This window comes from Bidens hawaiensis, unplaced genomic scaffold (assembly GCF_021521415.1).
Source record: "Bidens hawaiensis isolate Kalapana, Puna unplaced genomic scaffold, B.hawaiensis_p1.1 tig00060395_1, whole genome shotgun sequence".
Lineage (NCBI taxonomy): Eukaryota > Viridiplantae > Streptophyta > Magnoliopsida > Asterales > Asteraceae > Bidens > Bidens hawaiensis.
The window spans coordinates 10,811-17,155 of NW_027500906.1; the positions used below are offsets into that span (position 1 = coordinate 10,811).

Below are 6,345 nucleotides of genomic sequence, written 5' to 3' on the forward strand. Positions count from 1 at the left end.
ATACGGTATAAACATGAGTTAGTTTGCTTCGGTTAGTGTTTTAATATGAAACATAAACAAACATGCTTGTTATTGAATAACCAAAGCTAATTGGTTTGGGTTATTTCGGTTATTGGTTCTTGACAATTTTGGGAAAATATATCCACCACGAAACACGGGCTCACATGCTAGGAATATGTACTTAAAATATAATGTTTTACTAACGGTTATTTTGTTTTAAAATATTTTATATTTAAAATTATTAAATATATTTTTTTTATTAAACATGAGTGTCTTTTGAGACTTGAGTATGTGATTTTTATACAAGGCGTTATTGTTTATACAAGGCAACCAAGCAGTTATTATGATTGCTAACACTATTATTGTTATTGTTTTGAAGTCTTCTCTTGTGCATGTTTCATTTAATCAAGTAATATAAAGAATCTAGGTCAAGGTGCATGATAAGAATTATTCAAGCTTCATTTAGGAATGATCTTGTGTATATATGTGACCGGGTCTAGCGCATTATTTGCACATCAATGTTAACTTTTATCCGGTGACAACCACAAAGTGAAATCTAAGTCCCAAATCCATTCAGTTTCTTTTTGTCATTACTGTAACGAGTCATTTGCCAGTCCGACAAAAGCTAAACTATGGCCTAGGAAACCAAATATGATACTGGTCAAAGGACGGGTATAACTATACAATATATCTCGAAATGATGATGAACTAAATGAAACGAGTACCGTGTTACAAATTGTCGCCAAACTTTCAGCTTATAGTTTTTTTTTTTTTTTTTTTAAGATAGAGGTATGCATAAATTACTTATATACATAAATTATGTTTCATTAACTTAATAAAAAAATACAACTTAAATGTGTAATATATTGTGTTTTATTTATTTATTTTTTTTTGCCTAATGTTATATAATACGGCAAAGCTTAGTGTAACCTTCGGATCCCCCCCCCCCCCCCTTTCCCTCAGTAGTGCCATAACTAATCGAACCACTACTGACCGAATACTTGTGTCCTGCTGCAACGCGTGGGCTCTTTTACTAGTCTTCTCTATAGATTAACACTTTCTGTTACTTTAAATTTGTTACGATATAAAATATAATTTATAGTAGAAGAAGAAGAACAAAGGAGTTACATTCTCAAATCATTGATATCATTCTCATTCACGGTTCGTCCTTATGTATATAAACATATTACAGATTTATCCCTAAACTATTTAACACTTACATTTTAGTCCCTCTACTATTTAATACCTAACATAATTTAATCAAAACTTAGCTGGACTTTTTTAGCACAAAGAGGCTTAAATTGGCAAATGTTGAGAACTGACCAATTTATGTTTAATCAAAGTAACCGAACTGGCTGGCAAATTTTCATTTAGATTTTTCAAAGGCACTCGAATCCGACACCCCTCAAACCTTCCCAATCCTAAATAATGAAAATTGATTTGTAAATGCTAGAATCTAAAAACGTAATGCTCTTTACATATTCGATTTAAACACATAACTTAACTGATTCATGGTGACACACCTATACATCCTACAAGATTATTTTATAAATCCAAACTTTAAAGAAAAAATTATATAATAAACAAATCATTAGTTGATTCCATGTATGGTTTACCAAAAGAAAATTTTCAATCATTCTTGCTAGTTTGGCCCCACCAAATGATTGAACTCCTAAATAATAAATTTAGGGTGAAAACAAATTGAGTTAACCAAGGTTGACTATACTCGAGTTTGGCTTGTTTTGACTTATGAGTTATGAGAGCTGAACTCGACTTGCTAGCTTTTTTTTAAAGCTTGAGCTCGACATGTGAGTCATTTTTAACCCTGTGTTCAGCTCGTTTATTATATAGTAGATATTTGTATGTACATATTAAATTACTTTTATATATCTTGAGAAAGACCTTAAATGAGCCTAAGCTTACTTTCAACGAGTCAAACTCGGCTTGAGCTCGGTTGTTCAATGTAAAAATAGTACAGAATTTCAAAGAAGTTAAAACTTAAGCGTACACGAGGCTCGAGTTTGATAACTAAATGAGCTTTATTTGAGGCCTGGGCTTGGATCACGCTCGATAAGGCTCGGCTCATTTTAAGCTTGTTATCTATTCAATTCAAGTAGCTCGCAAGCGACTTCACTCGCTTGCGTCCCTAATAGACGGCATCTTCTTCTACATTCTTCTATGCTTTTAAATCTCCTTAATTTACTCTCCATAATAATTAGACACTACAAGATTCTAACTTTTAAACGTTTCTTGACTCATCTATCTAAGCATGTCATTGGCTTGCAATTGTAGTCCACTCAACAATGGTGAAATGCTAAAAGTACTGCCATCTCTAGTGAATGTAGGGTGCCCTAAAGGTGCTGGTCTATCAGGAATTGCAGGCACTTCAATATCACCTTCTAACATTTTCAATGCATCCAAGATTGTAGGTCTTAAAACCACCATAACATGAGCACACAAAATCCCCACAAGCACAAACCTTTCCATTATTCCTTCAGGGTTCATAGCCTCATTATTTGCACCATGTCCTAATAACCAAGGATCCATCACTTGCCGCGCGCTACCGTCTTTCATAATCGACCACGCCCAATCAGTAATCAAGAAGTTACGAGGCGAGTTCGTGCAATACAAGTCAAGAGCTTTTCTCCCACACATAATCTCTAAAATCACAACTCCAAACCTATAAACATCACTTTTTTCAGTCAGCTGGCCGTATAACGCGTATTCAGGGGCTAGATACCCATGGGTCCCGGCTACCCTAGTGGTAAGATGAGATTGACCATCTCTACTTTGCTTTGCTAAACCAAAATCCGCCACACGAGCTCTCATGTTCGAGTCTAAAAGTATATTAGTAGCTTTAATATCTCTATGAAATATAGCCGGTTTTACACCATAGTGAAGGTAAGCTAAACCCTTTGCTACATCTAATATTATGTTCTTTCTTTGAGGCCATGTTAATGGCGGTTTGCGACTCATCGACGGAAACAAATGATCATCAAGATTCCCATTTGACATGTACTCATAAACAAGGTATCTTTGATCATCTCTTCTCTCATCATCATCATCATCATCATCATCATCATCATCATCATCATCATCATCATCATCATCATCATCATCTTCACCATGAATACAACACCCTATAAGAGTAACAAGATTCCTATGCCTCAAATTACTAATAATCTCAACCTCATTACAAAACTCATCATTGCCTTCAAACTCCGATTCGATAATCTTCTTAACCGCAACCACCGACCCGTCAGCCAACACACCCTTGTAAACGACCCCAAATCCGCCTCTCCCGATAAAATTTTTCTGCGAGAAGTTATCTGTCGCCTTTTCAAGATCCTCAATTTGGAACCATATAGACCCCGTATTCGGCCGCCTCCTAACCCGACCTGACCCGAATTCATCGACACGCGATTCGTCAATCTTCCCTCTTTCCCCCTTCCTAGTTCTACCCCACCAAAAGTATAAAATCACAAAACAAGAAATCACTATAACACCAACAAGCCCTCCAATCAATCCAAATACCAAACCCGAACGACTACTTTTATCACTTTTATCATCGGATTCTGGCAAAATATTGATCCCGAACTGACACGAAACAGCCCCATCGCTTTCGGGTCCAAACCGGTTCACAATACCCGCAGCATAAAGAACAACGAAGTAAAAACAGTTATTCGAATTCGACGAGTTTCCGTCTATGGTAATCAACTCCCGGTGCACTTTCAATCCAGCATCAAGACAGTTGGCACAAGCAGTAAGATCCGTAAGATCACCACCACACGACGAATCAAGCAGCGTGCTTTTCCCGAGTATCTTACGCCAATCTTGAACAGTACGGATTGCGGCACATGTGTTTAATGAAGCAACAAACTGAGTTGGGTTATTAAAACATAAGGTGGTGAGGTTGTTGGGGAGTGAAAGTGAGTTGAGTTTGGTTTGGAAGTCTGAGAGACAGGCTAAGGAGGTTGTGAGGTTAGGGAGGTTGAAGTTTGAGGTTGTTTTGAGGTGGTGTGCTAGGCTAATGCCGAAGACACTGAGTAACGTTAGGCAGCAGGCGGTGGAGTTGGTGGTGGGCCATGGGATATGGAGGACGTAGTCGTAGTTCATCGGGCAGTGAGAGAGTGTTGGAGATGGATATGAGAATGAGAATATTACTGTGAAGACGGTGATTGCTATGAAAAGTTTATTCATGGTTGGGTTTTGGAGTTGAGGATGATAGAATTACAACTTACAAGGACGGAATCCAAGTACTATGAATTGACGATGAATGAGGGACCAAGTATATATATATGTATATATATATATACATATATATCCATTATACTAACAAAAAAATATTCATACACTTAAAAGTATCATAGCTTTTAATTAATTAATATGATGTCATTTGAAAACATCTGTTCATGTTTATCACAAAAAAAAATATGATTACCCCAAAAACCATATACCTGAACTTTGATGATATAATCATCCTTAGAATTTTTACAATTTGAAATTGATTGATAATGATAAATTTGTTGTCATTAATATTTTGTGTGTGACAAATTTTTAACTAACTTTATATTTTACAATTAAAAATTGTATAATCAAACAACATAAAAACTGAAAATTTAAATATAACAAAATGATTTATTTATTTCATATGAACGTAATTGTCATGAAAATGACAAATACATACTAACATAAAAACCATGTTCAAATAATAGATTATTCTGGGTTAAAAGAGTATTAAAAAAATTAAAGTTACATAGAGTGAATGTAGTTATTATTATTTATAATCGTTAAAAGTAGGGATGTCACTTTTACAAATAACATGAAACCCAACCCAAGAAAACCGTACATGAACCCAAACTAACCTGACCCGAGAAACTCGAACCCAAGAAAATACTAACCTGAACCTGAACCGAAGTAATTCGGGTTGGTTCTTGGATCCGAATTCTAGGTTTCGGGTCAACCCGAAAACTTTTAGTTTTAAAATAGTATGTATTTTTAGGCATTAAAGGCTAAGCCTTAGCCGCTGGCGTTATCAGGAGTTAGTCCAAGTCAATTGTTTACATTCCACATACTATGAATCGAATGTTTATTGTTTATTATTTTGAATATAAACCATAATAAACATATTAATTAAAACTTCAAAATTCACTAATCATCTCTTGACAATCCATATGGAGAATACTTATTATATATAGTAATGGATTTAGTTGGAATAAACCTAAAATTTTAATGTCATATATTGAAATGACTTAAATGATAAGGACCATATATGAAAATTGGTTAAAAAAAAGGTGTGGGGGACTATGAGATTGACAAGTGGCATAAAGTGGTAGTCATTTATTAGAGGAGTAAGACTCTTCTTCTCCAAACTCATATCCATATCATACACTACACATAACCAAATTCTTCAAAAATACAACAAAAATTAATCCTAGAAACAACCCGAACCACCCATTGCCTCCTTTCGGTCAACTTCACGGTTCGCAAAACCAACCAAACGTATACATGCAATGGAACCCAAACACCCGAAACCAACCGAACCAAAATTTCCCGTTTGGTTTAGCCGACCCAAGCCTAAACATGTATGCCAACTACCTCATGCCGACATTCGGGTCTACCAAACCGGACCCGAAGACGGTGCCGGAGACCCAGACGGCACGGGCCTCGGGTTCAAGCCAAAAGCCAAGCCGTAAACACAAAAAAAAAACCCGATGAGCCGACGGCGCAACGTGATCCATACAAGCAATGGAGCGAGGATGAGGAAGTAGCTCTCGCAATGGCTTGGATCGTTGTTTCTAACGATCCCGACGTCAGTAAGTTTTAAATATTAACTATTTATATAACTTTATCATTGTTTGTTAAAAATGTATACTAATTGTGACAAACAATTTTAATTTGCAGCTAACTTTCAAGCCGGCGGGATATTATGGAGTAAAATTTTTGGCACTTGGGTCGCGCTAATCGGTAAACCCGAAGACTATCGGAGCAAAGAAGCGGTTCAAGCCCACTTGAAAAACCTTAATTCGGATTGCAAAAAATTTTCCGGGATATACAACCGCTTGCGTGGGTCCGGTTGGCGTGGTGGGAAAAACGACGCCGACATTCAATCCCAAGCGTTAAGCGACTTTCGATCTCAAGGGTATCCCGAAGGGCGGCTCGGGAAACCGTTCAAATAACTAAAATGTTGGGAAAAACTAAGGCTATGCGCGAAATGGAACAGGGCACCCACCGTTCCGATCGCTCGACGAGCCGGCTCATCATCCCGGAGTTCAAAAGAGTCGAGGACATTGTCCTCGACAAATCCGAGAACACCTAACACACCCTCCGATGCTCGTAACCTTA

General features: G+C 36.8%; 1 pseudogene; it reads right to left on the bottom strand.

The window, feature by feature from the left end:
- Positions 1-1,990: 1,990 nt before the first annotated feature.
- LOC143603054 (putative receptor-like protein kinase At1g11050 pseudogene) lies at positions 1,991-4,207 on the bottom strand (annotated as a pseudogene).
- Positions 4,208-6,345: the final 2,138 nt, after the last annotated feature.